At 37.2% G+C, this 12,132-nt stretch overlaps 1 protein-coding gene across 17 annotated transcripts in view; it reads left to right on the top strand.

Moving 5' to 3' along the window:
* LOC129779208 (nuclear receptor coactivator 1) overlaps window positions 1-12,132 on the top strand; it is a 530,617-nt gene that overhangs the window by 120,769 nt on the left and 397,716 nt on the right. The window lies entirely within an intron of this gene.

The raw sequence follows: 12,132 nt of genomic DNA, 5'->3' as shown, positions 1-12,132 counted from the left end.
ATTTATATTCAGCGGTTATGTGATAAGCGCACATCTCTATCAAGTTCGGTGCGAATGCTCTTTGTGGTTTGTAGTTCATACATTCCCCAATATTCATTTTCTGGAAAACTATGACTCTCTCGATATTTCGAGGCACTCCTGATTTTTTTTTTCATTTTTTGTCAACCGATTATCTTCCGTTGTATGGCAACCCGGTCTGAACACAAATGACTGCCATTTTCAGAAAGTGACGCAAAGCGGTCAAAATTTAAGTTTTTTGAAAATCGAAAAATCTATTATATTATCGTGCAAATCAACATTTCGCAACAAGTTCCGAATGAAAAATCGAGATAATTATTTTTATTTTAAGTGACAATAAAAATAATTACCATATGTTTCGTCTGGTACTCCGAAAAAAAAGTCGCAGTGTCGACTTTTTTTTCGAGATGACACTAGATCTCGACGTTTCATGCAATTTTAAAACATTTGGCATCAAAAAAAATTTTTTTTGGAAAACCCCGATTTCCTTTACTCTCCCCTTGTATGATTTTTCGATTTTCAAAAAACCCAAACTTTGACCGCTTTGCACCACTCTCCCTCAAGTCCGATTGAGCTGATATTTGGCATAGGGTGTTTTTTCGAGGTGGTGAACATTTTTATGGGTTAACTTTTTGAAATTAGAGATGACCATTTTCATTGGCACCCCAATGTACACTAAGGCTATCGAAATTCTATCATGCTCATTGGGGAATGCGTTGTATATCAATCGACGCTTCATAACGTTTGTCCCTTCGCTTGGCAATAGAACTCGTATTTCCCCAAGAGTACCTAAGGGTCAATCGTGCACTGTGATGCAATGCAACGTGAGAAAACATTTCAAACATTTTGTTTTCTTCCTCGTTATGCATTATAAAAATAAGTTTCTCCTGCAAGAATTACTCTTTTGCGGACGCGAATTTATTGTTAGTTCCGTGAGTTTAAGCAATTATAACATCTATTTCAACGGTCATTTCTACGAATGGGTGACATTCAACCATAGTAAGAACCAACTTTGGACAAAACATTTTTCCATTTTACTTGAGTCATAATATTCCTGCATTTCTTATGCGCTCTAGGTCAATCAGAATTCGTGGAAAGGCTTGCTGACATTAAAAACATTCGATTCAAATAATTTTGATTGTGCGCTATTTGCACATTCATTAGTACGAGGGCCACTAAAAGTGTGACCGTGGAAGCAGAGCTTGTCATTTTCAAAACTAAGAAATGGAAATATTTTATTTTCTATTTTCTTTAACTCTTTTCTTCATTGAGTGTGAAAAATGAAAACCATATATAGAGCCAGCGTGAATAAAAAGCCTATCGAAATGCAGTTACTATTACTTAGAGTGCCATCGAATGTATGTGAAAAAATAGTCCCTAAAATTTCAAAAAGCTACCCTATACAAAATGTTCACCACCTCGAACAAACACCCTATGCCAAATATCAGCTCAATCGGACTTAAGGGAGAGTAGCGCAAAGCGGTCAAAGTTTGATTTTTTGAAAATCGAAAAATCACACAAGGGGAGAGTAAAGGAAATCAGGGTTTTCCAAATTTGTTTTTTATGCCAAATGTCTTAAAATGACATGAAACGTCGATATCTAGTGTAATTTTTTTTGTCAAAAACCGGCACTATAGGACTTACTTTTTTTTCGTAATACGAAACGAAAAGTATGGTTTTGGGTGCCACTAAAAATAGTTATCTCGATTTTTCATTCGGAACTTGCTACGAAATGTTTATTTGCACGATAATATACCCTATGCAAAATATTCGCTCGTTCAGACTTGTGTGATTTTTCGATTTTCAGAAAAATCAAACTTTGACCGCTTTGCGTCACTCTCCCTTAAGTCCGATTGAGCTGAAATTTGGCATTCGAGGTGGTGAACATTTTATATAGGGTAGCTTTTTGAAATTTTAGGGTCGATTTTTTTCCCATACATTCAATGGCACCCTAAGTAATAGCCATTGAACCAACTGAATCAACTGCATTTCGGTAGGCAGTTCATTCACGCTGGCTCTATATATGGTTTTCATTTGAATTTTATTTGAAAAATCGAGATAACTATTCTTATTGGCACCCAAAACCATACTTTTAGTTTCTTATGCCGAAAAAAAACTAAGGTAAAGTGATCGAATATCGCCCACTTCTTTTTGACCTCAAAAAAAAGGCACTTAAAATTTAGGGAAACGGGATTTAAGTCACTAGGGGTATTCCTACATCTCTTTTCTATGACCCATCAGAGTTTGAGGTCGAAATACTGAAAAGTTTGGCCACTGCGAATTTTTTTCTAAAAAAAAGTCAAATTTGAAATTTTTGAAAAGTAGTGCCTAATATTGCCCACCAAATTTTTTATTCACCTTCACTCGAGATGACATTAGATCTCGACGTTTTATGCAATTTTAAAATATTTGGCATCAAAAATTTTTTTTCGAAAACCTCGATTTCCTTTACTACTCTCCCCTGTGTGATTTTTCGATTTTCAAAAAAAAACAAACTTTGATCGCTTTGCGCCACCTTCGCTTAAGTCCGATTGAGTTGATATTTTGCATAGGGTGTTTTTTCCGAGGTGGTGAACATTTTTTATGTGGTAACTTTTTGAAATTCTAGATGACCATTTTCATTGGCACCCTACTATTACTATTCCAATTAAAATGAAAACGCCAGCCAGGCGATTGAAAATAAGAAAAGAGTTTATGGTCCTGGTACATATTACCTGATATTAGAATCAATCACGCGAGGTTTCGTCGATATAGTTCCGGTAATTTTTAGTTTTGAAAAAAAAAATCGGTTGAATCCATATTAAAAGGCTGAGAACAAATAGGGATTCGATGTATGTATGCCGCATGAGTTAACACGTTCGTCGCCCAAAGCGGCTTTTCTGAGTTTCTTGAGGAGCCCAACTTGCGGATAAATTATTAAATGAAGATCAAACTTAGTTTGTAGACAACTTTTACATGATCTCGCAATATTTAATTTGAAGATGAATTGACAACAATAACACATGTCAAAGCCATATTATATGGGTTTTGCCATACAAACCATCCGCACTATAAATGAATAAAAAGTACAGTATAAACATTATAATAATATGGTTATAATTTTATTATTTTTCTACATATCCTATAGTTACACTTAGGAGCCTATTCTATCAAATTTCTTTTTAAAATCCTATTAAATTTGAACGAGGAAAGTGTCACCCATATCTGGGTGACGGGGCGTCGAAAGTGTTAACGCGAAAAACATCATTGACAAGATTTCCATCTGCGAATCCTACTTTTCTGCAACCAATAACAGAATGGTGATCAATCCACAGTCAGGAAAATTTCACTGCCTGACAGGAAACACCGGTAAGGAATCATGTACTATACTGTCAACAATAGAACCATCTGTTGGAAGCAATCGCCCAAAAGCGCCCAGCTTGATCAATAGAAAAAATTGTGTTCCATAAGACTCTCTAAGGAAATGAAAGCGAGGAATACTCTGACCGTTGGATTTTCAAATTTGCAAGGAAGGTTTGTCCCGATTCTGTTCCTGCACAAAGCGTCGTACGCGATATTCCGCTCCAATGCGATTATGAGAATTTTTCGATGGTAGAATTCTCAATTGCCCTCCTCTCATGTAACAATTCAGCTCCGGGGTCGGACAAGATTAAATTCAACTTGTTGAAGAATCTTCCCGACTTGGCAAAACAGCGTTTGCTGAACTTGTTCAACAAGTTTCTGGAGCTGAATATTGTCCCGCATGACTGGAGACAAGTGAGAGTGATAGCCATACGAAAACCCAACAAGCCGGCTTGCGATCACAACTCGTATAGGCCGATTGCAATGTTATCCTGTATTCGCAAATTGTTAGAGAAAATGATTCTACTTCGTTTAGACAAGTGGGTCGAAACGAACAATTTGCTGTCAAATACGCAGTTTGGCTTCCGCCGAGGTAAAGGGACGAATGATTGTCTCGCGCTGCTATCTTCTGAAATCCAAATCGCATTTGCTCGCAAAGAACAAATGGCTTCCGTTTTTCTCGATATCAAAGGGGCATTTGATTCAGTTTCCATGGAAATTCTCTCAGAGAAGCTTCATAATCGTGGACTTTCACCAATTCTGAATAATTTCATGTACAATTTACTGTCAGAAAAGCACATGAATTTCTCTCATGGCAACTCAAAATCTTCTTGTTACAGTTTTATGGGCCTACCGCAAGGCTCCTGCCTAAGCCCCCTCTTGTACAGTTTTTACGTCAATGATATGGATGATTGTCTAACTAGAGACTGCACGCTGATACAACTTGCAGACGATGGAGTTATTTCCATCACGGGTACTAATCCCGTCGCTCTGCAAAAGTCGTTGCAAGATACCATGAACAATCTGTTCACGTGGGCCCTCAAGCTGGGTATCGAATTCTCTACGGAGAAAACTGAAATGGTCGTTTTTTCTAGGAAGCACGAACCCGCCCAATTCCAGCTTTACCTATCCGGCAAAACGATCCAACACTCTATGTTTTTCAAATACCTGGGTGTATATTTTGATTCTAAATGTACCTGGGGGAGACACATTGCGTATTTGAAACAGAAATGCCAGCAAAGAATCAATTTTCTCCAAACAATAACCGGAACATGGTGGGGTGCCCATCCAGGAGACCTCATTCTGTTGTACAAAACAACGATATTATCAGTGTTAGAATATGGCAGTTTTTGCTTCCGATCAGCTGCCAGGATTCATATTCTCAAGCTGGAGAGAATACAATATCGTTGCTTGCGTATAGCCATGGGGTGTTTGCATTCGACACATACGATGAGTCTCGAAGTTTTGGCAGGAGTACCCCCGCTTACTCTTCGGTTCACAGAATTATCCTACAGATTTCTCATCCGTTGCAAGATCATGAATCCATTGGTGATTGATAACTTCGAAAATCTACTCCAACTGACTCCTCAGTCAAGTTTTATGTCTTTATACCATGAGTACCTTACCCACGACGTGCACCCTTCACCAGGCATCTCCAACCAAGTTTGCTTCCCATACTTTTGCAATTCCTCTGTCATTTTTGATCTGTCCATGCGACAAAAAATCCATGGAATACCAGATCACCTACGCTCCAATGTTATTCCGTCGATATTTTCGGAAAAATATGGGAAAGTTGGATCTGATAAAATGTTCTTTACTGACGGTTCATACATAAACGGGTCCACTGGCTTCGGCATCTTCAATGAAAATTCCAGAGCCTCTTTCAAACTCAAAGATCCTTGTTCCGTGTATGTCGCAGAAATGGGTGCGATATACTATGCTCTAGGGATCATTGAAACACTGCCCATCGACCATTATTTTATTTTTTCAGACAGTCTCAGCTCAATAGAGGCAATCCGCTCAATGAAAGTTGATAAACGCTCATCTTATTTCCTAACAAGAATAAGACATCTATTGAGTGTTTTGGTCGAAAAATTATTCAAGATTACCTTAGCATGGGTTCCCTCTCATTGCTCGATTCCGGGGGATGAGAAAGCGGACTCGCTAGCTAAGGTGGGCGCTTCAGGTGGAGTGAAGATGAGTTCGGTCGCTGGTTACACACGATTATCCCTAAGGTTTCGACGAAAGCTTGGTTTAAGGGATTGAATGTCGGTCGTGATTTCATTCGCGTGATATCTCGGCTTATGTCCAATCACTACAACCTAAACGCGCATCTCTATCGCATTGGGCTCGCAGCAAACAATCTTTGTGATTGTGGCGATGGCTACCACGACATCGAGCATGTTGTCTGGTCGTGTATCCGGTTCCATGCTGCTCGCTCTCAGCTCTCTAGAGCACTGAGAGCAAAAGGCAGACAATCGGATATCCCCGTCCGGGATATCTTAGGTAGCCGGGATCCTGATCTTCTGCTTCATCTATACCTGTTCCTCAGAAACGCCGATGTCAACGTTTAATGATGTTTCCTTCGTTGTGTCTCCGTTTCATATCCCTCCTATCCGATCGATAAACTTTTACTTAGTCGCGGCAATACATACACACACTCTTTACAGATGCACGGGCCAAAGGTTGTGCAGTCCACTGATCATTCAACAAGAGCCAAAGGTTGTACCGCTCATGACAACTCTACACGAACTGATGATTGCGCCGGCTAGTGACCATTCTATCCTGGATTCCTCGAGTCGAGAAAGACGCACCACGCTAGATATGGGGTACAGACTAGGGGGCCGTTGCTGATTAATGGTCAGCTGCATCCCAATAGGAAGTAGCCCGTGTCGGGCACACGTATAGAGCATCGAAGACTGCAACATACCAATTATGAGAACACTTGTAATACTAACCTCGAGCCAACCGCGAGTAATCGGTTACATATTACTAACATAGTTGTAAGACAAAAATTGTCAAAATATTGGACTCCCGGGCCCGTCAGGCTAACGCCACATGTGCCTTAATAAAAAATATATTTTGGAAAAAAAAAGACTCTCTAAAACCTTCGGTAGCTTTGTTTGGGAATTTTTTATGCATCCACCTTATTGTCCGAACCAAGTGATTATCATCTGTTCCTGTCTATGACAAATACTTTGAAGGAAAAAAATCGCTTCAATAGTAGAAGTGAAAATTGCCTGTACAAATTTTGACCGATAGAAGGACAAGGGTTTCTATGTGAGAAGCATGATACAGTTTGTTCCAAAACTGTCTACCATCAAAGGTTCATCACCATCTTCACGCTTTCCGCACAATTGGTATGCCCCATCATGTCGAGTTTGTCGCTCATATGCTCTCTTGGGGCAACCCCGTGACATGATTGTACCTCACAAGCGGATGGATAGCCTTCTGACGAGACATCGTTTCACCTTAACCTGGACCTCGTATTCTGACCATGCATACCATCACTAAAGTGGTTAAAGAGCGATCTACATATATCATATGCCCACGTGAGGCTGACATAATCCTTCTTTCCAACAGCACTTCTCACACAAGCCGAAGTATGGTCCCGCAGGAATGGGATCCTTCGGAACCGTCAAGGTGGTGCTTTCAGATTTAGTTGATCCTAAAGTTCAGGAGAATCGATGCGTTCAGTGGGTGTATCCACAACAAAGCGCAAAGTAGGATTTAGAAAATCAGTCTCTTCCATTCCGATTTCCGATTTTTTAAATCAACGATTTGTACTCGACAAAATCGCAGAAATCGATCTTTTTCTTACGATTTTTTTCGATCTTAGAAAAACTTTTTGTAGATTTGTTTTTCAGTTTACATCGACTTCAATTATATGAACTGACATTATGTTTGTAGAATTTGTTATATGGTCTTTGGCGAGATTTAAATCGATGTAAACTGAAAAACAAATCTACGAAAAAGTTGTTCTAAGATCGAAAAATCGGAAGAAAAAGATTGATTTCGATGATTTCGTCGAGTACAAAGAATCGACTTCGAAAAACATGTTGATCACTTCATTAAGCTTGTTGACAGAGTCAGTCCGATTTTTCTAGAAAAATCGAAAAGTTTTAGATTTTCCAAAGACCGATTCTCTGACAGCGATTCAAACTGTGAATTGATTCCAACGCTTTTTTAAGAATCGATTTGTCAAGATCGATTTTTTAATAAAAATCGCCCAATCATAGTCGTAAAATTAGGAGAAGCAGTTGTGTACGTTTGGTCAATAAAAAACAAGCGGTCACAAGTTATATTTACACCTTCCCATTCACTGCCAATAAAAATTGTGATGAAATTGTATGAGAACATCAGTTCCAGCCGAAATATTGTTTCCTAGAACGGGCGCATATAAATTCGTATTAAATTACAATCGTATATCAATCAAAAGATGCATCATGTGTATCCAAAATCGTATAAAATGCAGAAACACGATTTCCTATATCATTATTGAATTAAGTCGTACATCGGTATAACTATCATCCTACTATACCGATATGCAGTTTTTTATACGCACATTCTATTCATTTTATTTGGCATTGTCGGGTCAAATCGCATATTAGTGTAAAAAGCATCGTATATCGTTATATACGGCTTTATATGGGTATAAATATGGCATATACGTATATCGCCTCCAATTATGGCTATTCATACGGTCTAATGTAATGTTTACTGGGAAGGATCGGTTTCGGCTAAATCCCAGACGTGTGGTACGGACGGATTTTTTTTTTGGATTATTGCTGGCTGAGTTGTGAGTAAATAACAGTTGTTGAATTGTTAATAATAATTTTCAACTAATTTATTCAATTGAATAATTCCATGACGGTACTAGTTGAATGCCCTAGAAAATGCAACTTCTCTGGGTTTTAAAGTTTTTTTGTGGCCTTCATACTGAGAAACGAATTTTCCTTTTTAGGTCTGAATAGAAATATGAAATGTGGTGCCTATTTAAAGAAAAGACGGCTCTCATATAGGATGAATACATAAGTTGTAAAAAGCGCATTTAATTTTTCAAAGATCGATTCTTTGGTACCGATTTAATCAGTGAATCGATTCCTACGCCGTTTAGAGAATCGATTCGTCAAGATCTTTAGAGCATCGCAAAATGTTGGAATTGATAAGCTCTGAAAGTCGTATGAAGACAGTTTTGAAGTAGAATTGGAAATATAAAAGTTAAAGCAAAAAACCCCGTTTTTTCAACTTAGGAAAAAACCCGCTTAATTGATTATATTAAAAGATAGAAAAAACTTTGTTCTACAAAGTTGTTTAAAATGATTGGGGCTACAACATTGTTCAACTATGTTTATCTATATCTATAAAGATAAGAAAGTTAGATTTTTTATTTCATCGACAATTTTGATCACCATTTTTTTGATAACATAAAAATGAGCGCTCTATCATATGTAACAACTTTGTTGAAGACAGTTTTTGTCTAAAGTACAAATATCTCGCACAAGTTTGTTTTTTGCGCTTTCTATATAAGTTGCATTAGGGTAACCATGAAAAAACGTTTTTTTTTTGCTTTAACTTTTATATTTCAAATTCTACATCAAAACTGTCTTCGTACGACTTTTAGAGCTTATCAATTACAACATTTTGCGATGCAGAACCTGTCAATACCTTAATCCTACTTAAAGTTATTGATGTTTTTTACCCAAAAACTCATGATTAATTCAATTTTAATTTACTCAAACACAAAAAAAATAACATAGTTTTGAAAATCACATATTATATAGAGTGAAATTTGTTCTTTCAAATTCAGTCAACAAACATTTTTTATGTTTGCCCCAGAAAGAGTAAGTTCTAAAAGCCTTCTGAAGACAGTTTATATGTAGAATTTGGCATATAAAAGTAAGAGCAAAAAATCTTTTTTTTTATGGTGACCCTAACGTAACTTAGAAAAAAGGCGCTATATCGGTTATTTCAAGAGATAGAAAAAAAACTTTGTTCGACAGAGATGTCTCAAATAACGAGACGAGGCGGCTTCCTTACGGAATACCAAAAGTACCCAAAAAAAAATGAAAGTGAGTTATATCTGTGGTAAAGAAACAACGTTGACGTAGGACTATCGTTGATTTAGTGATCATTTGTTTGAAGTTGAATCTGATTCCATTCTGAATGAATGAATAAATGAATATTTGGGGGAATTCGAAAACGAGAGCGTTACGTTGGAGGCACAACATTTTTTGCATCCAATATTGGATACGAAAATATTCTACTGATGGATTCCCTTCTGGCCTAAGGTGCACAAACAGGCTCGTGGTGACACCGTTCATCAGCGTTTCATGATGGACAAAGTTAGCTTCGTCACAACAGCGGAAACATGCTCCAATCACTGTTCAATTACAACTGAGTGGATTTCCGAGTGGCGCTCGCTTATATACCGATTAGTGATTTAGCCTTCATAGCCTTAAAATTGTTTCGAAATCAATTTTAGGGCTATTGAAACAAGTTTTTGGATCAAAAAGTAACCAAAAAGTTATATACACGTAGACATTTTATCTTTCGAATGAAGTGTTTATCATACAATTTCGTTCAGTTGTTTGAGAGCTATTAACACTCAAAATCTCGTTCTCTGGCGTAACGCTTTCGTTTACGAAACATTGAATTTACACCCCGGTATAGAAATGAAACACGTAGTCCCACGTCAAAACGCTGGAATTTTTTATCGTCGGTGGTAGCGCCAAGTTGCCATCCTTGGACATCTTTCATCCTTCCTGTAAATCCGAACTTTACCAGCTTTGCGATTGCATTGTCGTTATGGAACTTGTCGAATGCAGCAGAGTTGCTAACTCCGCATTAACACTAGAGGCGAAAGAACCGCAAAGTTTAAAGCCTCTTAAAAACAAAGAAGTGAAGTGAAGCATTAACCCAATTAACATTCGCGTACAACATCGAGTCTCACTCGTGGTGTACTTGCATAACATAGGGCGCTAGAACGCTCAGTAGAGTAGTGAAATCACTTGATGTGTGACGTATCAAATAATACGCTCAGGGGGTTCTTTTTGTTTATCGTGTACAGAAAATAGTAATTATATGTTAGAAGAAAATATAGTTAGAAAAAAAAATAGAAATTATTGATCTAATGTTTCTTGGGATTGATTTTTCCTCGAAAGAACACTCACAAACATTACAAACTTTTTCCACTACAGGTCGGACTCGATTATCTGGAGTATTGATTTTTTTTCACTCCGGATAATCGAATCCTCCGGATAATCGATTCATAAAAAATCCAATTTTCTCTCGGTAAACGTAATATAATTATGATTTGCACTAATTTATATTGCAGATGGTGTATAGATACAGATTGCAGCTTGGAAAACCATGGATAGTTCAATGTAATGTTTCAACTATGTTTTATCTAGCTTGGACCCACATTAATAGAAATTTAATCCCCTTCCTGTTGACCGTTTGATCTGAAATTTAGAATACATCTTTAATATTGTCATTATAAAACTGCGTATTCCATGAAAAAAATTTAAAAATCCGAATTTCGTGTATTGATAAATCATTGCTTTTTGGCTCTGCTGGAACAGAGTCCGGATAACGTTTGTTAAGCCATGCTCTGGGTTGCACTGTATTTTTTCCATCAAGAAGCAATGCTTTATCAATACACGAAATTCAGATTTTCCATTTTTTCACAATAACAAAAGTTGCTGCACTCTCAATGCTGTAACTCACGAACCAATCGACCGATACCTGTAAAATTTTGACACGTATCCATTGAAAGATGATGCTTTGTGATAATCAAGTAGATTTTTGCAAGAGGCGCCATCTAGACGTCAACCTAATGAACTTTTCAGCCGAACTGTTACTGTATTCTATTAGTGAAATCATTTCATTTGATACCAATATTGAGGAGATTGCAAAAAAATACATAGTCGACCATTTTGTGGCGTGTATCTTTTCGAATTTATGTTGTTTATAATGTAGTGTTTTCACCAAGTGAAGCCATTCTGCCATTTTTTAGCGTCGACCAAATTAAATTTTTCAAGATAATGAAATACGCAGTTTTATAATGGCAGTAGAATTAAAGGTATGTTCCGAATTTCAGATCAATCAGTGATCAGGAACGGGGTCAAATTTCAATTAATGTGGGGAAATCCTGCAAACTCTCAAACATACATACAAACAGGGCAAGCTGCATGAAACCATTAAAAAGTAATTGTTTATTTGGGAACTGCGGCCATCTTGGATTTAGATTTTTCATGATCTAATGTGTCCATTCTTTCATTTGGGAACTGCGGCCATCTTGGATTAGGATTTTTCATGATCTAATGTGTCCATTCTTTCATTTGATACCTATATTGATGGTGATTTGAAAAAATATGGCGCCATTTTGTGGTGGTGTCCATTTTGAATTTGCATTTTTCATAAAAAACTGTGTTCTACTAGTCAAGCCCTTTCATTTGATACCCATATTGATGGGGTTATGAAAAAATATACATGGCGCCATATTGTGGCGGGCATTTTGGATTTGATTTTTTAATAAATGACTGTTTTCTACTAGTCAATCCTATTTATTTGATATCCATATTGTTGTGGTTCTGAGAAAATATGTAATCCTCCATTTTGTAGTGACCGCTATCTTGGATTTACATTTTTCACAAATAACTATATTCTACTAGTCAAGCCCTTTCATTTGATACCCATATTGATGGGGTTGTGAAAAAAATATATTTGGCGCCATCTTGTGGTGGCGGCCATTTTAGATTTGCATTTTTC

Source organism: Toxorhynchites rutilus, chromosome 3 (genome assembly GCF_029784135.1).
Source record: "Toxorhynchites rutilus septentrionalis strain SRP chromosome 3, ASM2978413v1, whole genome shotgun sequence".
Classification (NCBI taxonomy): domain Eukaryota; kingdom Metazoa; phylum Arthropoda; class Insecta; order Diptera; family Culicidae; genus Toxorhynchites; species Toxorhynchites rutilus.
The sequence above is the reverse complement of the archived record's forward strand: the minus strand, read 5'-3'. Positions and strand labels throughout refer to the sequence as shown.